Here is a 26,001-nt window from a genome sequence, read left to right as displayed (position 1 = left end):
CCGAGCAATAAATCTGTCAATTAGCTTAAGAGATATGATGGTTTCCATACCAGGGGTCTAAGAGATACTAGGAAGAAATTGTCAAAAAGGAATTTCACTGCTGACTAAAAGTAGATCACCTTCTGAGTCCCCAGTGATAAACATTAATTGTGTCAACCCTACTGTCTCTTAGGTTCTTTTTTAGGCTAAAGTTCTTCAGTTTTAGCCAGAATATAAGGGAAAATGGTTGAACAGAATCTTAAGAAAGGAAATTTAAAATAATCTATGCTTCTAAAGACTAGAAAATCTCATAACCACTCAGTTGAAAATGTATTATAAATTCCTCTAGGGAATTCCAGGTTTTTTTAGTGCATCTCTCTTAAAATGGAACTTTTATAAACACCTTAATAAATCATGTATCCTTTTTGTGTTCAACCACTCCAGTCTTTTTGTAAATAAGCAAGTTATAAATAATAAAGAATTAATTTTTTATAACAGCAGTAAATTTAAAAGTAGGCTTTCGATCCAAATGGAATGCTCAAGGCATAGAAAAATAAAATGGCGGTTCATGGCTATTTGCTGCCATACATGCAGACATGGGGAATAAATGCTTCGCCAAATGTCGTAAAGGCCTTCTTGGTCCGAGGTAGCCTACTATGTTCTAATTCACTGTGTCAGCCACTGAAGATTAAAACAATGAATAAGACATTTATCACAAGTACCGAATCCCCCACACAATTTAAGAAACAAAATAACAAGAGGCCCTTTTTGGTATTTATCTTTCTAGGAATAACAATAACTTTAAGATGAAAAACCAGATTCAATTAACTGACATGTGGACAGCAAGCTGTGTGGATGAAGTGGGCGATGGCAAGAGCAGTGCTGTGAAATCCTTTGTCCTGGGCTGGCCCACTGAGAGCTTGGTGGCCACTTTCAGGTGAGAACCACAGCTTGTCCTGTATTTACCTTGTTTAGCTACTATGGTAATTTCTGGGATGAGAGAAAAAAATTAAGCAAATTTTGTTCCCCAAATTGTTAGAAGGAAAATATTTTATTCTGATTGTTTCTGAAATCAATGACTCATCTTTTGACACATACACCCAACCAAGATGCTTGTGTGCCTTATGTTTCTCCCAAAGAGCTTTTGATTAAAACTTATGAAAATTAATGGTAACTGTTGAGAACTCTTGAAGTCCTTTGCCTTGGTTTGATCAGTGAGCTTTAAAGGAGCTCTACTGAAACAACTGGGGGGATGAGAACTTTCAGGAATATGGAAGGGGAATAGACTGGTGGTCAGATCTTTAGGACTCCTTCTCCAACATCCCTTTTCCTAATGTCTAGGGATTTGTTTGACATATTGAGCTTTTGAGTCCTACCTGTCTTTTCAAACCACTGAAATGATCTTTACTGAAGCATATTTTATAAAATAGTCCAAGTAAGTTTGGATAAGTGGTTTATACTCCAAAATTTTCTAAAGAAGTAATTTATCATCATACAAATAAAATTAATGTGATGGAATACTGGGTTGCCTGAATTGTGTATCAGGTTTTGGTTTAGTATTTATACAGAGGTGACAATGAAGAGAAAACTTAATATTTTAAGGAGTAAAAGTTGGTTTCCCAAGAGTCACTTGTAGGTGGGGATGGGGTTAGAGAATGTATGAATAAAGAATTCTTGTCCTCTTATGCTGAACGTGCTTAATTGGCACTTTACAGTTCAGGGAGAGCATGCCAGAACTCACCCCTGTGCTTTTGAACAACTGGGCTCCAACTCCAGTGTTAGTTTTATTCTTAAAGGTTTAGTGTCCATTACATGCACATGATGCTTTTCATTCTGCTTCTCTTCCCACCACCACCAAACTCCTCAGGCATCATCCTAAAACTGATTAATATTTTCCAAGGTGTTAATCTCTATTAAAAGACAGGCATGTCATTAAACTCGACCATGCATTTATTGGCCGACTCCAGATTTTAAGACTTATTTGGAAGGAACATGGGTTTGTATCTTTCTCTGTATATCTTCTTTTCCATGACAGATTTCTATAGATATTATTATTTCTTATTGCTTAATCTCCTTAGAGTTACAGGTGAAGGGAAGCGATTTCAAGTGAGGGGTATGACTACATGACGTTTTTAATTAATGAATTTCCATGAAGCTTCTTTATAAGAATAGGGTGAAATGTGAAAACAAGTTTTATACATATATATATATATATATATATAGTGTATTGCTCAAACTATGATTCTCTAGCCAAGTGAACAAGGTTAATATTACCAGGGATGTCACGTGGATGTCATGTACTCCTTTAAATAACATGACAATAAGAGCAATTCTACTCTGTGGTTCTTTTCCCGAAAAACCCATAACTCCTGCCTAATCATGAGAAAAACTTCCAAGTCACACAAATTGAGAGACACTGTGCAGGATTCCTGACCAGTAGTCCTCAAAACTCTCAACGCCAAGAAACAAAAACAGGGAAAGACTGAGAAACTGTCAGAAATCAATTACTAAGGAGACGTGATAATTCAATATAGTGCAGTATCCTGGATTGGCTCCTTGAACAGGAAAAGAATATTAATGGAAAAATCAGTGATATCTGAATAAAGTCAGGAGCCTAGTTAATAGTAATGTACCAGTTTTGATTTCTTAGTTTTAACAGATGGACCATGATAATGTAAAAGGATAACATTAGAGGAAATTAAACTCGGTGACAAGTATACAGCGACTGTCTGTATTATCTTTGTAAGTTTTCTGGAAATCTAAAATTATTTCAAAATTAAGTTTGTTTTTTTTTTTTTAAAAAAAAGTAAAGTGTTGAGTTCTGCCTCTCCTCTGGTATGGCAGAGTAGGGTCTTAACAGACTGACCACCCTACAAATAACAACTGTAAACTCCAAAAACTACCTGAGGGTTTTGGAGAATGAACAAAAATTGGCAGATTTTGAAGAAGAGTTAAAACTTGGAAGAAGGCACCAGCAGTGGGTGAGTTTCCTTGTTTTAAGGCTTCCGTCTGAGGGCAAGAGGCAGTCACATCATGGTGTAGGGTGACTGAAACTGACACAAATTCTTAATCTTTCTGGGCTGAAGAACCAGAGTACACAGTCCGAGTCAACCACAGCTGTTACAACATGAGGGGGGACATCTCATAAAAGAACATGTCAGAGAAGGGAAGCTGTAAATTCCGTGTATAGACACTGCCCAAGCCTCTGCTGCACTCCACATACCTAGGATAGACTTGCAGCTTAAAGCTAAGACCAAAACAATTGTACTGAACTGCTGCCCACCACAGGTGAATTGGATTTTGTAGCTTGAGCTAATCAAGTTACTTGCTTGCTAAAGCAAAAATATCAACACTGTTTTGCACATATAGCAAAATATGGTCTCCAAAACCAAACATTTGTAATGTCAGGAGTATAATCTAAAAATTCCTGCCATCTGAAGAACAAGGAAAGAGAAAAGGTAAATCAATAGTGACCTATCCTGAGATGACCCATATGTCAAATTACTAGAAAACACCTTCAAAGCAGTTTTCATAAGTATACATGGTAGGTAAAATGAAAATCCAATTGAAATTAATAGAAAGGAAATATCAGCAAAGAAGTAGAAAATATTTTAACATGGCCAGATAGAAATTGTAGAACTGAAAACTACAGTATCTTAAATAAAAGACATTGGTCTTTCTTGCGGAATGGAAGTGGAAGAGTAGTCAGCGAATTCGAAGATACATCAATACAAATTGTCTAATATGATGAAGAGGGAAAACAAAGTTTTTTTAAATGAAAAATGCATCAGGGACTTGTGGGAAAATGTCAAAATGTATAACATACTTGTAATTGGAATTCCAGAAAAAGGAGAGATGGAATGGGGCAGTAGAAATATTTGAGGCTATACTGTATATGAACACCTCTCAAATTTGGTGAAAGATATAAATGTACAGACTGGAATAAGCTCAGAGAACCCCAGACAGGATGAGATGGAAAAAAATTGTACCTGGTCATGTTATAGACAATTATTGTACATCAAAGATAAGAGAAAAATCTTAACAGCAGAGAAGAGCAATGCATTACAAATGATAGAATTATGATTGCAATTATTGCAGCCTATTCATGGGAAAATTTGAAGGTCGGGAAACAGTGGAGCATCTTTAAAGTGTTGAAAGCAACAACTTTCAACCTAGAATACAATAAGCAGCAAAAACATTCTTAAAAAATGAAGGAGAAATAGATTTTTAAAAAACTAAGAATTTACTGTCAACATACCTATTCTGTAAAGAAAATGTTAACAAAAGTTGTTCAGGACAAAGTGAAATGATATGAGAAGGAAGCTCAGATTTTTAGGAAGGGATGAAGACCATTGGAAATAGTGTGTATGTCTTCGTAAATTTTAGGGAACTCTAGTTTATGATCAGTTTAAAATGCCATCAGGCTATCAGCTTAAGATGCAATCTCTCCTATCCAGTTACTATAATAACTATTAAAAAAAAAACTGAAAAAGTAAAAAGCTAATAGCTTTGAAATCTAAAGCTGACAACTGCCATATTGAAGAACCCTCAACTGAGTCCTCTTGGGGAAAGAGCAAGCAATCAATGTGAACTTCCATGTCTTCAGCAAACAGGACAAATAGTCATGTCTCAGAAAAGGCCAAAAGGAATTTCGTATTTCTGTCACTACATGTACTCTAATTTACAAACCCAGCATTTTTTGTTGTTGTTTGTTTTCTTGAGACAGAGTATCATTCTGTCACCCAGGCTAGAGTGCCATGGCATCAACCTAGCTCACAGCAAGCTCAGGCTCCTGGGCTCAAGTGATCTTCCTGCCTCAGCCTCCTGAGTAGCTGGGACTACAGGCACAGGCCACTAGGCCTAGCTAATTTTCTCTATTTTTAGTAGAGGCAGCGTCTCACTTTTGCTCAAGCTGGTCTCCAACTCCTGAGCTCAGGTGATCCTCCTGCCTCCACCTTCCAGAGTGTTAGGATTACAGGCCTGAGCCACTGTGTCCCAGCGCATAAACCTAGGATTTATATGCACCACAAAAATAAGTGCTACACCTTGATTTTACAGATAACCATATGATATAATGGGAACGTTTTTCAAATCACACAGGAAGTACTTCAATCTGATGATGGTCTATCTACAAGAGTAATCAGAAGAATACTATTTTGACTTACGTACCTACTGTGAGTCTTAAATTACAAACTCAGGTGTGCCTGTTTATTTAGAGATCAAACTCATACTCCCCTTAAGCCTCCATTTTCCCAGGCTGGTAGGAAATCAGATGTTCTTTACTGGAAGTCTTGCTTTCTTAAGGGAGAATCAGAGAACAAGAGACTTCTTTTTTTCAGGAAATTATGGGGGGTACAAACATTTTGGTTACATGTTATGACTTTCCACATCTCCACTATGATTTGAGATGTGCCCTTACCCCCCTACAACACTCACTGCATACACTCGTTGTGAATTTACCCACCTCACCCCCTACCCCCAGAGAATATTACTACTGTGTGAGCACCTTATTGTTGATCAGTCAGTGCCAGTTTGATGAGACTTCTGAGATGCCTCACTGCTGACATCTTTCTCTATGCCCAGAGTTGTCTCTGTACCTCCAGAGATGTTCTGCTTCCTTGCCACATGGAGAAGGAAGATGTTCTTCCTTCCTTGCTGATATAAAAACCTTGGTGCCTGGGACCCAGGCTCCCTAGTTGCTCCTTAAAACCATTTCCTCTGGGTTCTTTGTTTCCTTACGACACCTTAACTGAGTGACATGGTTTCTGGCTCACTCTCAAGGATGGCAAACTTCTGTGCCCTCCATAATTTGAATCTTCCAATGTGCCATGTCCTTTTGCTTTCTTTAATATACACTGCTTTCTCCTCTCCTGAGTACTAGTAGTATGTTTTTAATGGCCTGAGGTGTTTATAAAACTCAGAGGTAACCACTGACTTTGGGGCACTTCTGTTTTTAGTCCTGTAAACATGCCTGAGATTAATAACTACTAAAGAAATGGAGCCCTGGATTCTAGTATAGAGCAGGGGGAAGGGGCAAATATGGGAAGATTCCACAGATCAATCTCTACAAATTAACCTGACACATTACATAATTTATTTTTTAAAGTAATGTATGCTATATATTTAAACAACAGAACACCATATAGCAATAAAAATGAATGATCTAAAACTGCATGTGGTGATATTTATACCATAATGTTAAATGAAAGAAGCCAGACTCAAAATAGTATATACTGTATGATTACATTTACATAAAGTACCCAAACTAGCAAAACAACTCTATGCTCTTGGAAGTAAGGGGAGTGGGAACTACTGGCCGAAAGGAACATCAGGTGACCTCCTAAGGTGATTATCTGTTTTATAATCTGGGTGGTGGTTATGCAGCTGTGTTCAATATGCAAAAATTCTTTGAGTGGTCCAGTACAGCTTTGTGCAGTTTTCTCTATACAACTTATTTGTCAATTACTAAGTGTCATAAAGGGGTAGCTTTCTTTAACTGCTTTGAAAAAGTTAATGGGTCTGAAGAAAATGTCTCATCTATTTTCCACACAGGTTTTTGCTGAATAAATCCAAGACTTGATATAAACCTAGAAAACTTGAACCTAGAAAATCTTTTTTAGAAAAGATAGTAAGAAATGAAAGATGGAAGTTGCATGGTTGGTGGTAAAAAAGATGTAATGTGCTTTCTGATAGCCAATCCTGAGAGATCGCTTGTGGAGAAAATTGCTAAGCAACAAAGTTAGAAACAAATTGCAAATATTTATGTATTTTTAAATACATCTTTAAGTGTATTTTGTTGGGAAAAGACAGCAACTAGGGTTTCCAGTTTCTTTAAAGAGACTAGAAGTATGGTTTTAAAAGCTTGTAAGTGAGAAGACCATATAGGAATAAAGTTAATTTTATTTCTAATTTTAAAAAGTAAATGCAGCTGTGGCATCACCAAAAATATTAATCAGTAGTAATTTAGTTGTAAATGGATTTGTCTTAATCAGGTTATAGTAACTCAGAATAAGATTTCTATGAACTCATTTACTAAATTATAATTCTGCTGTATGTATGTTAAAAAAATGTTTCTTTTCCTGACAAGAGTCTGGTTTCTGGGCCAAGATATTTTATCCATATGCCAAATTTCCCCTTAATCTCAATATTAAGCATACTTTCTATTTGTATGGTCCTTTATGCTATAAAAACACTCTGAGTGAGATAATGAACCCAGTTTTACAGATGTGGAAAAACCAGGTGTTGAATTCCAAACCAAGTACTCTCTTCACTATAAGAGCTACCACCTACTGGTATAATACCTGTTGTAGAAAAGCAGTTCATTAGAAAAGAAGGTCTGTCTTGGATCCATACAAGAGAATTTAATAAAACTACACTTGACTGTGTAACTTTTCCAAAAGGGCGTTTTCCCCGTGGGGTTCTCCAGAACAAAGTTATGCTGAGGTTGCATCTTACATGTGCAGCTGCGTCAATCACAACAGGCTGTTCCTATTTTCATCTCGATCGACAATCTTAAATATGTTAGCATAAGGAGTGTATGTGATTCCTTTCTTCCATTTTCTTTGATTGCAGTTCTCTGGAACAAAAAGATACATGGCTCTCTCTCCTTCAGAGGTAATTTTTTCAGTATACGTATTTTTAATCTTTAACCTGCAATAAATGAATAAAACCTTTTCTGGCACCATTTGGGGGAAAGACACAGTTGAAACTCTGACTCGGGTGGGGCAAGGGCAATATACGTAACCTAAACATTTGTCCCCTCATAATATGCTGAAATAAAAATAAATAAAAATAAAATATTAAAAAAATCTTTTCTGCAGAGATGTGTCCCAAGTTATTCCCCTCTCCTTAGTAGAAATTGTTCATTTCCCCTGAAAATAAGCTGCTGTTTAGATTGTGCACTGGCTGCTACTTGCTATAAATCATGTTGTTTCATTACATGTATTTCTTACTTTCTAGGAAGGAGAGCACTGAGGTCTAGTTAGATCATTTTAGGCAGAAATTAGTCAATAATATCTCCCAGCTCTTTCTCTTGTCTCCAGTTTACCAACTGGAGCTAACAGTTTCCTCAAAGCACGTGTTAAGTTTCCATAAATACAGGGTTTTCTGCTGAGCACCTCAGAAATCAATTACTAACCCCACCATGGAGCATACAGACTAAAATGATAGACTTAGCCTCGTTTACTAGACCCATAGTCCTCCCCTCCTTCCTCTGCTCTCCCCCTCCCCAAGCAATGGGAAAACCAAGATTTACACTCTACTGGAGAGCTGGATGAGAAGTAAAAGGTCATTGGATTGACCTTGTAAAGTATTTTATATGCTCCTGTTCTTATCAGCAAGGTGCTGGATGAGTCCAGAGAAGGCAGGGGAGTGTTAAGGATAAAACATTACCCAGCGGTGCCTTAACCTGCTAGGGTTCCTCAAACCTCACTTGACATGGAGGTCCCATTCTTTTTTGTGGCCATGCCTAATGTCCTGCTGTGTTGTTTTTAATTCCCTTGCAACCCATAATGTAATCTACCTTTGCTCAGTCTTCTCATCTGTCTTTTTTTTTTTTTTTTTTTTGAGACAGAGTCTCACTCTGTTGCCCAGGCTAGAGTGAGTGCCGTGGCGTCAGCCTAGCTCACAGCAACCTCAAACTCCTGAGCTCAAGCGATCCTCCTGTCTCAGCCTCCCGAGTAGCTGGGACTACAGGCATGCACCACCATGCCCGGCTAATTTTTTTTATATATATTTTTAGCTGTCCATATAATTTCTTTCTATTTTTAGTAGAGGTGGGGTCTCGCTCTTGCTCAGGCTGGTCTCGAACTCCTGAGCTCAAACGATCCGCCCACCTCGGCCTCCCAGAGTGCTAGGATTACAGGCGTGAGCCACCGCGCCCGGCCTCATCTGTCTTTTAAAATAGCATATAAGTACATTGAAAATATTAGCAGAATAGATTGATTTTAAAAATAAGCCATCAGTAAATTCCATCTGACTCAGCGTTTGCATTTGACTAGACACATCGATCTCGAGAAACAGAAGGACCACCTGAAGAGCATTCCCCTCAGAATCTTCACCGAGGACATGGGGAATTGTGTCCGTGTAAGTGTTTGTAAGCAAGAAAGTTAAATTCCAAGTCCCCACGTTAAAGCAGAAAACCATGGATAAGAAGAGAGACTGACAGGCAGACAGACAGACTGTGTATGTGCTGTGGAAGGCAGGCATTTAGAAACGCCATGGGGGAAAGTGCAGTTTCCCAGGAATATCTATGTCTCTGTACATATGAAAAGTAAGCCCTAGAGAAAATGAAGCAAGAGAAATTCATATTAACTATAATATTTGACATGTATGCTCGGAAAGAACACTGCTTGTCAGTTGTCTCTTTCCTCCCTCTGGCATGAATGTTTCTGTGAATCTTGTTAGTAGCAGTTGCAGAGACTTTTAGTAAAGCTGTTTCCACAAAGAGGTATTTTCAACTATTATTAAGAATTTTTTCCAAGTTGACACTTCTTAAGGAGAAAGAGGTTTTGAAAAGTTTATACTTTGAGTTTTTATAGATTGAATTTCTCAAGCGAATCAGTGGATGATCTGGGAAAGCTGACATTGTTAAGGGATCAGCATTTTTCTGCCTCATAGTTTTATCACATTGGTCAAATAAACATTAAGACTTTAACCCCATTTATTAGGTATAACGGATGACTGATATTGTAGCACCAGAGCCAATATGTTATCAAAGACGAATAAGATGGAAACTTATGGCTATTTTTAGGATACCATGGACTGTCATACTTCACAGCAGCTCTGGATCACACAGAATGGCTTTGTTTGTGGAAAAATGTATAGTGAAAAACCGTTATGTTTTGGCCAAGAGCAAAGTTATGGAAATGTTCTGACAAATTATGTTTTGACCAAGAGCAAAGTTATGGGAATGTTCTGACAAACACCTGAATGCCAGATAATCAGTGCTTGAGGGAAATATTCAAATTTTGGTGGTATGAAACAAGAGAGATCTTCTGTAGTAAAGTAGAAAGAAAAAACAAAATGAAACATGGTTGTTTCTGCTTGCTTTGATTCAGTTGTTCTGGCAGTTGGTTACATTTAGGATTTTCATGGAAAACCCGAATTTTTTAACACCTTCTTCTCAGTGTATGGAAAGTGTGTGCTTGAGAAAGGACTGATGTCCCATGCTCAATTTGGAAAAGACAAAACATGTGGTCAGGTTGGGCGCTCTGTTTTTATCATTAGTACCCTGAGTAAGTCAAGGATGATGTGACGCACTCTGTCCTTTGCTCTCTGAAGCAGATTTCGTGGCTAGTCTCTTTCCAGGAGCCCTGCTTCCAGAGTTACTCCCCCAAATAAGAGTGCATGTGTGGGAAGTATTATCTTCTCCTTCCGTTCTGCACAAGCTGTCAGTGAATTCTGCTAATATGCAACAAAATAGCCACATGTTCAGTTTTGTCTATTTATTTTATTATTTGTTTATTAGCCAAAGAGCATTATCTGCTGAAATTCTTTTGTTTTGTCTACCAGAAAGGCATGCAGGAAAAACACAATATAATTATAATTTTGAACATATGTGCCCAGTACTAAAAAAAATATTATCTTAGAAACTAGGTAATTGGGAGAATGCATTCTTCACTTTACAAAAGACTTCCTGAGAGTGTTTCTTTAAATTAAATGGAAGTGTTTTTAAACTTTAAAAAAAATGCAGAAACCTTTATTGAAATTAAGTCTTATGTTAAAGCCTAGTATGTAACATAGCTCTGACACTCTGGTAGAAGACAGACACTGGGTTGGGTGCTCCAAACCCTCCCTTGTTGGCCTCTGAGACAATTTTGCATAATCCTTGTGGCTGTAAGGAGTACAATTTGAAGTTAATGCATTTAGAATACTTTTTTAAAAATTAAAATTCATTTAACAAACCACTTTTAGAGGCAATTTGTCATGCCAACTAATTGTCTCTTAGGGAAGAAATACTATTAATGGAAGGATAAGTGATAAATTATCAGTGGATTTCACTTAGCTTTATTTTTATATTTTAAAAAATATCATTGTATTTCCATTTCTGCTACTTATATGTGCGTTTTAAGCCCTCTGTATCAAGGACATAGCCCTGATCACAGAATTCTTGTAATTATCATATATAAAACTTATGTATATAGCAAAAATATTTCTTTTTTGATAACATAACATTGTTTTATATTTAAATAATGTATTTTGGAATTCAGAAACCTATATAGATATCTAAGAATCTTGCTAACTCCTTTTCTGCTTTTTGCAAATTGTCTTTTTAAGTAGCAATTCTCACGGTAGTTTATCACAGAGCTGTTATGGATAGATTATGGAAGATTCTATGGCAGAGTTGGTAATAGAATTGAGCTTTCTGAAATTTTCAGTTCTTTCTTCTAGACTCATTTGTTTTAAATCCTCTAAAGATTTCAACAATGAAAATCTTAGTAGCCACAGTGTCTGACATGTAGAAAGTTCTCAATAAATAGGGGCTTTAAAAAATTCTAAGCTTTAAGTGTTTACTGTAACCAATTATTATTCAGATTTTACCTAAACTGACTTTATACCATGCAAAGAAATAAAACCCTGTACTGTGAAAACAATACAGAGGAAAAAAATAGAGATTCAGCTTCTCCCTTCTTTTATTACCCATCACATTGTGGAAATGAGGCAGTGGACCAGCCTCAGTGATTCTTCTTCTTGATTTTTTTTTTTTTTTTTTTTTTTTGCTTGATTGGGAGCTAGATCCTTGTACTCTCTCTCTGAAATATATTTAGTATATTTCTTACTTGCTTAACCTCTTACATTTTGTGGCCCACACATCTTTTAATTTAAGAGAAATTTTTCACTAAAAGGCATAATTTATAAGGGAATAAATGTAAATTATCATTTGTGTTCTACTTAAGTCTTATGATTTGCTTTTTCTGTAAGAAATTAAGATGTGTCTTTGGATAATCACTTGACAATTATTATTTCTTCACCTGATTTAAAAATCTTTATTTGTAACTGTATTTCTTATTCCTTTTTTTCCTACAGTATAAAACTATAAGAGTAAACAACACAGAGAGAACAAATGAAGTTATCCACAAGTTATTGTCAGTGCTAGGGGTAACTGTAAGTTACTCGGCTAGATAATATTAATTAAAAACAAACGTTGATATTTTAAATTCATAGAAATATTATCCCTTTCATCAGACAGCTGACTATTAGAGATACCAGTCATATTTTGTTCCCCAAAATGTAGAAATTAAGGACAATAAGCTGTAATATTAGCTTAATATATGGGTGCTGTTCTTCTACTCTTGTTTTAACATCTGTGTTAACTGAAAACCATAATGAGATTGGACTATCACTTTAAAGTATAATTGCCTTTTTACTGTGTACACTATGTACTGATACAAAACATGTTTTGGTATAAGATTCTTAATAAGAAAGTTTCAACCTCCTCTCTCCTTCCTAGTAGACTTCTCCTCCCCACCTAAATGTCCTGTTATTATCCCAAGACTCAATCAGTCTTAGAATGATGAATTCTCAAGGATGTGCTTGTTAGTAGAATTTTTACATAAAGTCACCTTAGCTGGCTACGGGTCCTGAGAATGACATGGCTAGTACCTCTAATGAATTGGTAAATAAAAAGACAAGCTTTGAATTAGATCATGGATTTGAACAGCTTTAGTGTGAATACCACACTCTTCCCTGTTTTGCTTTTATTTTTATTTCTTTTTTTTATTCCTGTTTTGCTTTTAGCTTCTGTCCTTTTCTGTTTTCTATGATAGAGGTGAGTTTTGTTGAAATTTCTGTAGTGGAGAAGATTGGAATGTTTGAGGATGAGGTAGAGGAGAGAGAACTGGAAGGTTCTCATTGCTTCCCTACCAGTTATCTAAACACCATACAATGAGTATTTTTATTAAAGGGAGTGACTTTCAGAAGGGTGGAAACTAAGGGAAGCACTTTAAAAACACTATTCCTTGAATGAGATTCTCTACAAACATTAAAGGAAGTACATTATTAGTATTATGTGCCACGATACATATTTAAGACGTGCCATAGTATTATTAATAGTTTTCAGATTTGCTTGTACACAGTGCTGTAGTGAGCCCTTACGAACTTAGGGCAACCAAAATTTCAAATAAGAAGTCCAATTTGTTTATTAAATTTAGTAACATTTCAAATGTAATTAAGTGTGTAGGCACTGAGTAAAGCAGGCATGTCTGCATTGATTTCTAACCCCATGCATATATTTTGGAAGAGAGTGATTGTAGTTTTAGGGGTAGGAAGGGAGATTAATATATAATTCATTGTTTTTAATCTGTGCCTTTCCTTTGGATAAAATGACCAAGCTGCCCAAAGCCCCCCCCCCAAAAAAAACTGTATTAATTAGTAATTGAGGCTGTTTGGTTATACCTGTTCTAAGGGATTATTGTGATGTTTTCATATACTACATAAAAACAAAAGATTTTTATGAGGTTACTCTTCCTATTTTCAATAAAAATTTTGGCTAGGGGGTGGGGCAAGGATGCAGTGACAAACTGGGAGGGGGAAGGGGAAGTGGTTTGTATGGTATTCTTCATAGCCAGGACCCCCCACTATAATCATGGCTCGGCCATGATTTGTAATCAGAAGTTAAAGGCAAGGGTATTAAATATTGCCAGTAAATTTATGTGTTCTCGCTTCGTTTAAAAGATTTTTGTTTGATCCCTCCTTGGGGATTCAGCAAAATCTACATAATTTAGTGTTATTTCTTTCAAGTGGGATGTAGAGTGTTGCTAAGTTATAATTCTGCTAGTGAACAATTTTATTGTTGTCCCTGACTGGGCCTATTCTCTAGATAGAATTCTTGTCCTTTCTGTCCCAAGGCCTAGAATTACCCAAACTAAAGCCAATGCAAACTGTGCCGACTACCTATCTCTTCAAAGCCTCTTGGTCATTCTTCTCCTGCTCAGAAGCAGCTGAACTAATTATCAGCCTTTGAGATTTGACTTTTTAGTCATAGACACAGCAGTATTTGTGGCTTTCTGGATAACAAGGTTGTCTTTGCAGGGGCATGTTGGAAGTTAAGTCTAATACTCTCTGAGAAGTCTGGAGATATAGCAGAAGTCTGGACTCTAAAGAAGAAGTTAGCCTTGTAGAAACAAGGAGTCTGTTCTTCCTTTGTAAAAGGGCCTATGATTGCACATTGCACGGGCTACCTATCTAGTGAAGGCTGATTCCATTGCAGTTTGTGGATCCCTAGCCCTCACTGGAAAGAAAAGGGCAGGATTCCTCAGTCCCGTATTGGGGAATGGGGAAAGGGAGATTGGTTGTAGGAATCAGCACTTCCATCTTCAAAAACCATAGCCACCCTCATGAACCTGATTAGCATTGATACTCTCTAGGATTTTCCTTTTGCAAAGCATAATAATGTCAGAAATATGTCCTTATTCAAGCACCAACTGTGAAAGATTTATTGTGACCTTTAATCTTTTTATCTCCAAGGGTTCTGAGAGAGATTACCAGTTATGCATCATTTCTGGGAAGAAAGAAGCATCGTACCCACTGATTGGTAAGGTTTTCCAAAAATTGAAGTAGCTTTGATGATGATTTATTTATAATTCTAAGTGTCTCAGGGAATTGGTTATATGGTCCTAAGCTTAACTACTATTAAATAATCTCATATGATATTCATTTAATAAATATATATCAAGCATTTAGTATGTGCTAGGCAAATAATATCTCCTCATTCAAGCAGTTCATGACATAGCTGTGAGGAGAAATGTAAATTTTCCTCTCTGCCTTTTCACTTTACCAACAGAGCTATCTTGCCAAACTTTTTCAAAAATTTTTCTGTAAGAAAGCAATATGTATTTGGTATTCCTTTTTTCTATTTTTCACATTCCCTTTCTACGTTTATTTTTCATATTCAGTTCTTGAATTTCCTGCTCCCTTTCCAACTACATGTTGCCTCTGTGGAAGGCAATCTCTAAGCCAGTCATGCACCTTAATCCACCACGGAGCATGCAACACCTGCTCTGTGCCCAAATGTGCCCAAATTTAGGCGTCATAAAGAAAATGAGATTAACCCATTGCTATTTCTCTAGCCAAATTTTCCAGCATTTGTTTTGAGGAATATTGGTAAATAGGTTACACCTCACCTTATTTAAATCATTTATCTAAAAATGTATTACTTTATCAGTATTTTATTCAGTGTGGTTAATGGAAATTAAAACAATTACAACAAGGGACAGTATCTGTAGCAAATCTTGAGATGATGACAGTGATGATGATGATGGTGATGATGATTTCTGTTAACAATCTCAAAATGTTTACTACCTGCCGGAGGTTGTACAAAGGATATTATATGCATTATCTCGTGTGGTTCTTTCATTTATCTATGAGGTCACTACTGTGTAATTTAGAGAGTTTCAAGTGATCTGAGAAATCTAAAACCCAACTTTTCTACAAAATGTATATGCTCAGACTTAGAATATAGAAATGCACTTAATACATACACAGAACTGAGGACAAAATCAACATCATTTCAGGTTTGTTTTTAAGGTCACTTGTGTAAAAGCCAATGAGCAACTAACTCATCATTAAAAATTAAATACTTAACAACATAACATTCAATAAAATATATTAACTTAATTAAACCTAAGTGGTGGTAATTTTTAGGCTTAAAACAGCTCCAAGCTTCAAATTACCTCTTACTAAAAAACAATGGGTCATGACTGTTCCATGAATTAGCAGCAGTTCTTAATTGTACATTGTCATTTTAATGTGCCTTGAAAACCTCAGCTGTAGATCACCAGCTGGCTATTTTGATAAATAGATTTTGTTTCATTGCCATTATAAATAGAAGACTTTTTTTTGCCCTACTTCCTGGAAGTTGCTGTAGTAATTGATATTAATGGAACATTGACATTGTTTGCCTATGCCAGGTGGAAAAGAAGAGTAAGAATTCACTGAATTACACTCAGTGATAAATTAGAAACAGAAGGGAACTTACTCTTTGTACTTACAAAAATCTATAGCACAATGTTATTTGAGGATTACACTGAGAGGACGCTATTGCTTAGAGTATTAAAGAGCAAAATCTCATTGCAGTCAGGTGTCCAGGGTTTAGTTTTTCTACTTTGTAAATTTCTCTTTGCATCTGTCTCTGTGTTTCTGATGCCCTGCTGTCTGCCTTCTGATTATTGCCTATGAACACCACCCTCAGAGGGCAGCAGTAGGAGGGAAGCATAAATCAGATTAGTCCCAATGCTCTTGAGTAACTCTAATTATGTAACTCATAAACAGTAATGAAATGTCTTTTCAGACAGACACCATGTGGTAGATAGTAGCAATGATAGTGATGCTTGACACATGTTCCTATTATTTAAATAATGTTAGCCACTAATGTTTACTTATTGATCCTTATAATACTTGTGTGATAGGTAGGATAATTGTTTTAAGTCATAGATTTGAGGCTGAGTGAGGACATAGATTTGCTTAAGAATTATAGGTCCAGTTAATGCCAAGGAAAGAACTAGAATACCTTTAAATATTTTTAGATGCAAACATAGGAGGAGTCAACGTTATGCAACTCACAAACTGATGTGTGCATTCATTCCAAACAAGAGAGTCTTTAAAGGTTTATCCTTTTTTTCTCCCCACCCCCTCTTAAAACTCCCCTGGAAGGAGCACACCTGTGTCGTGCAGGGGTCTCAGACTGTAAGCATGTACATGATTATTCAGCCAACAAAAGGATTCTTTATACCAAAAGTCCCAGGAGTAAATGGTAGTATATCCTGTTTGTAGCACACATGGTCACAGCACCGGTCAGTCTAAAGCCTACATTTAGATTTTTTATGTAGGGCATGAATATCCCTATGGGATTAAAATGAAGCATCTGCGAGACACTGCACTCCTGACAGCGGGCTCAAAGGACTCTACCGCCACGTTGAACTCCCAAGAGGCCTTCCTCATGGAAGAGCTGCCGCGAGAGAGGCAGTGCCGGTTTGTCCTAAAGCCCAGATTCCGGGCTGCAGCCCAGCCACTGAGAGGTGAGTTGCTTTTTCTCCTTCACAGAGTCTTCTTTCAGCAAAGTTTTCATTTCTGAACATAAATTTAGTACAAAGGCAAAGACTCAGACTTCCAGCCAGATGAGGCTTTCTTTCTTTTAGAATTTGAAAGAAAAGATGAGGTTTTAGATAGAGGAAGATTGTTTCATAAATTAGCAATAGGCATGACTGGTTTAGAAGCAGCAGCTGGTAGCAGTACAGTCTGTCCCTTCGTTCTTCACCACCCTGTTCCCTTTAACCCGCTGCCTACTGCAGAGTCAAAGGCGCCAGGCAGTGCTGCAGGTGCCTCTATGGTGACTTCTGTGGAAGTCTCTTCTTAGCCTACTAATCTAATATGAATTCCCTGTGAACATAATAAAGACTCTGGAATGCTAAAAGTGATGCACAGTATAATAGCATCATAATTTGTCCTAAACTAAATTGGAGATTTAAGCTTTCAGTCTGAAAGGAAGATTGTATAAGAAACAGAAGAAAATGGATACTGAAAAGTATGAGTGGGATGGTAGAAATCTGATGCCGAATTTCTGCAGCTGCCTTTGTCAATCTGAACTAAAGGGGCCTTTGCCTTTCAGCATATGATTTCCTCGCAGATTAATCAGTAACAATTAATGGTTAGGTAAAATCTCATCAATTGCATAGTTCAATCGATCTTAAGATATGTAAATCTACTTCTTCTTGCATTGAGGTTGGGAAAACTGCTGGAATTAAAGTTTGGATTCAGAAAATATACCTTCTATAAATTTGTATGGGAATTAAGATCTTGCTTCCTTTTTCACTTTTATTTTACTTTATGTTTTTTAATTTCAGCATATTACAGGGGTACAGAGGTGTAGGTTACATATATTGCCTTTGTCCTTCCTGAGTCAGATCTTCAAGCCTGTCCATCCCCCCAGACAGTGTGCACTGCACCCATTAGGTGTAAATACACCCATCCCCTCCTCCCCTCTCCCACGTGCCCTTCACCTGATGAATGTTACTACCATATGTGAACATGAGTGTTGATCAGTTAATACCAATGTGATGGTGAGTACATGTGGTGCTTGTTTTTCCAGTCTTGTGATACTTCACGTACTAGAAAGGGCTGCAGCTCCATCCAGGATAATAACAAGAGGTGCTAGATCACCATTGGTTTTTGTGGCTGAGTAGTACTCCATGGTGTACATATACCACATTTTATTAATCCACTTGTATATTGATGGGCACTTGGGTTGTTTCCACATCTTTGCAATCATGAACTGTGCTGCTATAAACATTCTAGTGCAAGTGTCTTTTTTAGACAAAAAAATAAGATGCTGCAGTATCATGATACACATGGCACTGGAAGCACTGTCAAAATAGTACAGGGTCACCACAATTTGTAGCGCCCAAGCAGCAGTGCAAACAATGAGAGTGCCACATAGTGTCTCTGTCACAGCTTCTCAACTCTGTAATTCGGTGTGAGGAGAAAGTAGCCATCAACAATACCTAAAGGACTGCCTGTGACTGTGTTCCAGTAAAACTGTTCTGGGCAGTAAAATTTGAATTTCATATAATTTTTATGTGTCACTAAATATTATTTTGATTTTTCAACCTTTTTAAAAATGTGAAAATCATTCTTAACTCACTGGTTATCCAAAGCGGTGGCAGGCCAGGTTTGGCCCAGGGAGCATGGTTTGCTGCTGTCTTTTTTTTTTTATTTATTTTTTTTATTTCATCTTATTGTTATGGGGGGGGGATACAGAACTGCAGGTTACATACGTTGCCCATGTACCGCCTTTCCCCCCAAGTCAGAGCTCCAGGCGTGTCCGTTCCCCAGGTCGTGCGCGTTGCACCCATCAGGTAGGTGTATGTCCCTCCCCTCCCCACCCCACCTTCCCGAGTCAGCACCTTCAAGTGTTACCGTTCCCCAAACGGTGCGCAATGCACTCATGGTGTAGGCATACCCCCATCCCCTCCCCCACCCCCCACCTCAGTCTGATATCCCATTGGTGTCGTTCCTAGATGTGTATTTAGGTGATGTTCAGGGAAACCAATTTTCTGGTGAGTACATGTGATGCTTGTTTTTCCATTCTTGGAATACTTCACTTAATATAATGGGTTCCAACTCTCTCCAGGAGAACCATAGAGATGTCGTATCTTCATTATTCCTTATAGCTGAGTAATATTCCATGGTATACATATACCACAGCTTACTAATCCAATCATGTATTGATGGGTATTTGGGTTGTTTCCACATCTTTGCGATTGTGAATTGTGCTGCTATAAACATTCGGGTACATGTGACTTTGTTACAGAATGACCTTTTTTCCTTTGGGTATATGCCCAGTAATGGGATTGCTGGGTCAAATGGCAGGTCTACTTGAATCTGTTTAAGATACCTCCATAATGCTTTCCACAAGGGTTGCACTAGTTTGCAGTCCCACCAGCAGTGTATTAGTGTTCCTGTCTCTCCACACCCACGCCAACATGCTGTCTTTAAATGATGAGAAGGCACAGCTGATTAAAAACACTGCAGCTACAGTGTCAGTGCTCGACCAGATTTATCACAGAGTTCATGCGAGTAACAGAACCATCTCATTTGACTTGTGTGCATGCCTTTGCATGGGCATCTTTGCAGTGCTTTGATTAGAGGAAGAAAAGCCAAAAGGCATCTAGAAAGACTAAAGAACTACAAAGAGTCTAGGAATTCTGAAAATGGAATTGTCTCCTGAATGATGACACTCTTCATAATGTCATCAAGTAATTTCTACATAGAATTTTACAATTTAAATAATACTTTCTTTTAAGCCTCAAAACATTGATGTAAGTTTGCATTATTATCTCATTTTACAGATTAGCAGTCTCAGACTGTATGCGGCATCACAAAGCATATTATAAACGTCAGTACAGCATAGGCCTTCTAACTTTAAATCTCTGCTCTTGTCACTAGACCTAGCTGCCCTATTATGTGGACATGTTAGCACTGACTCACTTCAGACACCGTGTTACATAGTTATTATTTGTCTTGCTGTCCACATCCCTACTACTTCTGTTTCTGCCCTTGATCTTTTAATTTGAAGGCAGCAGCCCACTGTGGAGATTGTTCTCAGTATTCTCGTAGCCTACTGTGAAAAAAAAAATGTGGCCATGTGAATATCAAAATGTAATGTTATTAAAGTCCACAATTTTGTCACCTTTTCCACCTGCTGTGCACCAAAGCATTCCTAACACAAATCAAAATTAAGAAAGAGACCCCCTTACAAGAAAATCAGTATAAGAACAAGAGTCTCTTCACTCTTTGTCCCCTACCCTTGTTGCATACTCTACAATATTAACCTGATTTCTGAAAGGTAAAAATGAGTTAATACTTCTTTTTCTTCATATATTAGAAATGTATAATTTGACCCTGTTTACCAAGTGCCACTTGTCAGAGTCTATCACAATTTGTTTTTGGCCTCCCTATTTTAAGTCCAGGGCTGGGCACAGTGGCTCACACCTGTAATTCTAACACTTTGGCAGGCTGAAGCAGGAGGGTCACTTGGGTCCAGGAGTTCAAGATCAGCCGGGGCAACATAGCAACACCCTGTATCTTCAAAAAAATTTTAACAAAAACAAAATAAAATCCTCAGAATTCAGAAATTCTTAAATTACTTACTCCTAGGAAGGTGTATATTTACCATGTTTCCCTATGTAGAAAATCATATCTTGTTTCCAGTGTTAGCAGGAACATAAAAGAGGGAGACAATTTGTATTAGTGTATTGGCTGAGAACAATTAATATTTTATTTTTAAACCACCTGAATAAGATAAGCCACAATTAGACAGTCAAAACTCCATATATCTGCTTCTTAGAGAGGCTTTCTCTAGTTAGCTTAAGGAAATTATCCCTGTGACCCATCATAACCATAGGTAACCATAGTCATCCCCAAACTGTTTTTTAAATTTCTGCCTCAGTGTGGAGAAGACATCCTACTAAATAGTCTTACAGTGAAAACAGAATAGCAATAGGCCACCCCTGAGACTTAGATCACCTTAACTCATTCTGGGGGGTGATTACTCCAGAGTGCAACAGCTCTACTGTAAACTGGGAGTTCAAGATGTAGATGTTCAAAGATGTGACCTCAAGGCCCAACTCACATGTCACTTCTAGGAAATCTTTGTTCCTTCAGGCAGGTTGTCAGAGCACTTTACACATATCTCTAGTATAACACGTAAAAAATTGTGTCATGTTTATTTACCTATATATTTACAGGTTTCTTTAGACTATGAGCTTCTTAAGGGCTGGGAACTAATCCCAGGGCTTAGTCCAGTGTGCAGAACAAACCAGAAAGTAAATGGAAGATTGAATGACATAGTCACCCCTAGAGTGAAAGAACTTGAGTTGAGTGGAGGAGCTCTAGACTTAAGGGGGATCTTTCTGAGCGTGGCCTGAAGTAGTGCTTGGACTCAGCCTGAACTCAACTTTTATGGTAGATAGTAAAATAGGAGAAGCATCTTTTTCTTTTTTATTATTAGTATGAGAATTTTTTCCTATTTTTTCTTTTTATATTATTTCAAAATATTACAGGTAACCAATATTTTTGGTTACAAGGATAGACTTCATAATGCTTGAATGAGGGTTATAAGTGTGCTCATCACCCTGATAGGGTTCATTGTACCCACTTGGGTAGGTTTTCACCTATCCCCTTCTCCCCCTCCACCCTGCTTGATTTCCACTGAGTTTTACTTCCTTCTGTGCACATGTGTGCTCATCGGATAGTTCCAGTTTGATAGCAAGTACATATGGTGTTCATTTTACCATTCTTGAGATACTTCTCTTAGGATAATGGTCACCAGGTCCATCCAAATTATTGCAAAAGGCATTAACTGCTTTTTCCTAACGGCTGAGTAATATCGCATGGTATATGTACTCCACACTTTGTTAATTCACTCATGACTCAATGGGCACTTGGGTTGATTCCACATCTTTGAATTGTGCTGCAATATACATTCAAGTGCAGGTATCTTTTTGGTAAAATGACCTCTTAATTGAGTAAATGCCCAGTAATGGGACTTCTGGATCAAATTGCAGGTCTACTTTTAGTTCTTTGAGGAATCTCCATACTGTTTTAATTTGTAGTCCCACCAACGTGTGTAAGTGTTCCTTTCTCTCTGCATCTATGCCAGCATCTATTATTTTTGTCTTCTTTAATAAAAGCCATTCCAACAGGGTTAAGGTGATATCTCATTGTGGTTTTGATTTGCATTTCCCTGATGATTAGTGATATTGATCACTTCTTCTTTTATTTATCGGCCATTTGTCTATCTTGTTTTGAAAAGCTTCTGTTCATGTCTTTTGCCCATTTCTTAATAGGGTTGTTTGTTCTTTCTAGCTGATTTGCTTGAGATTTTTGTAGATTCTGCTCATTTTCCCTTTATCTGATGTATAGCTTGCTGATATTTTCTCCCATTCTGTAGGTTGTCTATTTGCTCTGTTGATTATTTCCTTAGCATTCAGAAGCCTTTTAATTTAACCAAGTCCCATTTATTTATTTTTATTGTTGCTGCAATTGCCATTTGGGTCTTAGTCATAAATTCGTTGCTGAGGCTAAGATATCCAGAAGAGTTTTTCCTATATTTTCTTCTACAATTCTTATTATTTCCTTCTTTACATATAAGGCATTTATTCATCTTGAATTAGTTTTTTGAGTGGTGAGAGATATGGATCCTGTTTCATTGCTCTGCATGTGGCTATCCAATTTTCCCAGCACCATTTACTGAATAGGGATTCTTTTCCCCAGTACATAGTGTTGTCTGCTTTGTCAAAGAGCAATTGCCTGTATGTGCATGGTCCTAGCTGGAGCAATCAGGCAAGAGAAAGAAATAAAGGGTATCCAAATTGGGAAAGAGGGAGTAAAACTATTGCTTTTTGCTGACAATATAATCTTATCTCTACAAATTCCAAAAAGCTTCACCAAGAGACTTCTGGAATAAATAAATTCAGCAAAGTTTCACATTACAAAATAAACGTACACAAATCAGTAGCATTCCTATACACCAATAACATTCAAGCTGAGACTCAAATCAAAGACTCAGTAACATTCACAATAGCTTCAAAAAAATACAATACCTGGGAATATACCTGAATAATGAGGTGAAAGATGTCTACAAAGAGATCAGTGAAACACTGAGGAAAGAAATCACAGATGACAAGGCCAAATGGAAAAATGTATCATCCTCATGGACTGGTGGAATCAGCCTTGTCAAATTGTCCATGCTACCCAAAGTGATGTACAGATTCAATGCAATTCCCATCTAAATGCAAAAATCACACTTCACAGATTAAGAAAAAAATAAATCTATGGTTTGTCTGGAACAAGAAAAGAGCCAGAATAGCCAAAGCAATCTCACACTGATCTGAGCAAATTTGGAGGCATCAAATTACCAGACTTCAAATCTGCTACAAGGCTGTACTAACTAGAACAGCATTGTATTGGCACAGAAGTAGAGACATGAACAGATGGAATAGGACAGAGAATTCAGATATAAAACTGTCTTTTTCTTCTACCTGTTCTCCCTGTCATTCCAGTGTTCTCCTCTACGTGTTTCCTACTCTGACTATGGAGGAGGTATTCTTACTTTGAGGAGATATATGGCCAGAATAGTATTTCCAATTAAAGTTGTTTCTTCTTATGATTGTTATTATAGAAGCACAAAGACTTAAGAATTGTACTCGTTAATATTCACTTCCCTTATTTAAGCATGAAGAAAACACTAATCTGAATTGTACCAGTTATTCAGGAAATCCAGATTTACATGAATTTAGTTAGCTTTACATTTACATTGCTCATTTTTTTATAGTAATAGCATGTTTCTCATCACCTTTTGACATTAGAAATTAAGAGCTATGCATTACAAGCTATGCAAGAAAGTAAACGTTAAGTAAACGTGAACTCTCAGATTGAATGCTGTGTATAACAAAAGACATGGCTACCACTGAAAGTATTTATGATAAAGTAAAAGACCTGATTCTATTTCCTCCTCTGTCAACACTCATACCATAGCTGATAGAGAATTTGTTGATAGAGCATTCCTTTGAAGAAGTTAATGAAATCTAAATAAATCAAATAAATCTGATAGTTGTAGAAATAATAAAATTAGGTTAAATGTGAGCAAACAAGACTGAGTACAGGTACTTAACACACATATTAATGTACATATGAAACAAACATTTGCACAGATTGACATTGCTAGACATATAGGAACCCCTTGTTGGATTTAAGAAACGGTTTAGTTTTCTGTTTTTTACAGTGGCAGAGGTTGGGAATGTCAGGACAGGAAGAAAGTACCTTCGGTAAGCAGGCTATTGCTATTCCTTCATGCCTGCAGACCCCCTGAAGGGTGTGGCACCCAGTGGAGAGTGGATGCAGAGAGGAGCCCTCTTTGTGAGGAGGAGATTGGTATCTTGGCAGCTTTAATCAAATCGCTGTGATCTATGCCCTGGGCAAACTTTTAGTTTTCACACATTTTCCTACATAATTCTCTCAGTAGGCCTCTGAGAAAGAAGCAATTTTTTTTATTTTAAAAGTGGGAAAGCGGGTAAGTAACTTGCCCAGGTAACTATCTGAACCAGGAGTCCACCCAGACTACTGTCCCCAGAGCCAAAGACCTTTACACACCTGAGTGTGTCTGGCGTGCGTGTACGTGATGACGTACTTACTATATCCCAGGAAGTGAAGTGCAGGTGATGGTTTTACCGCCGTTTGGTAAAATGTTGTTTACTTGCTTATCCTCCCACAACTTGGCCTTTTTAATATTTGGTTTAAGTAGGTTATTCTGAGGAAATAAAATGCTAAGATATGTTATAGCCAAGCAATATGGAAGACATCTTTGAAATTAGCCTTTGACACCGCTGACCTCCTTGAAAAGCTCCTCTTCTGCCATGTTTCATTATCAGGGGATGTTGGGAGCTAAACATCATCACTGGGTAGCTTTGTTGGGTGTCACAGAGAACAATGCCACACAGCCAGAGTTTAATGACTGATTCCCACGCACTCTCACTGGAGAAAATGGGGTCCAGCCATGAGTGGGCACTACCTGGGCATTATGGCTCCTCAGATCCTGGTTGCATTAACCTGAATTGCCGGCTCTTTTGAATCCGCCCCACAAGTGCAAGCTTCAGGGGTCAGCCAGAGATTTGGGCAGAAGGTACACACTGTTTGCGGTTCCCACTATCAGGTTTCCTCCCTTCTCGGATCCCCCCTCACTTTCCAGCTGCTCTGGGTACCTCTATCTTGGTTCTCTAGTTGTCCAAGCCAACAAAAGTACAGGTTTCTCTCTCAATTTCAGTCTCCCCTCCCACTGCTGTGGCACCTGCCTTCAGGCTAAGTGCTCTAAGACTGTAAAACTCACCAAGAGGTATGCCATTCCCGTCCTGCAGGTGTCAGGCTTGTACCTCCACTTGTACCTTGTTTTGATTCCTCTTCAGTGCCTTCCGGTAGGTTTATTTTGGTTTGCTTCTCCAGAGTGCACAGTTGTTTGTTACCTGTGTGCGTGTGTTGGAGGGAAGAGGTGGGGTCGTCCACTTTTAGAATTGAAACCTCAAAAAGCTTTTTATGTATCAATACTTGTGCTCTTAACTCTCAAATCTCTTAACTTTCATGTTAAAATAGGACACAGATGATACCAAAACCATTCTTACACTATGATATCATAATAGTGTATCTTACTGTTGACATTTCTTACTTCTTCCTGTTTTGTTCATGCTGTCTTTTTCTACTAAAATCCTTTCACTTTTTCAATTGTAGTTTAATAGTGATTTATTGAGTGTTTACTATATGCAAGACACTATGCTCTATCTGTTGAAATCTTATTCATTCCAAATACAAATCAAATGCCAGTGCCTTCAAGATCACGCCCCTCCCTACTGCTGGATAGATGTGATTTACTTTCTTCTGAATGCCTTAGGTACTTTTTTCCACCCTTATGACATTTTATTCCTTACTATGCTTGCTTTTATCCCCACTATGAGAGGTCTCATTTCTGTTAGATTA

This window comes from Eulemur rufifrons, chromosome 6, assembly GCF_041146395.1.
Source record: "Eulemur rufifrons isolate Redbay chromosome 6, OSU_ERuf_1, whole genome shotgun sequence".
NCBI lineage: Eukaryota > Metazoa > Chordata > Mammalia > Primates > Lemuridae > Eulemur > Eulemur rufifrons.
This window is presented reverse-complemented; position numbering follows the sequence as displayed.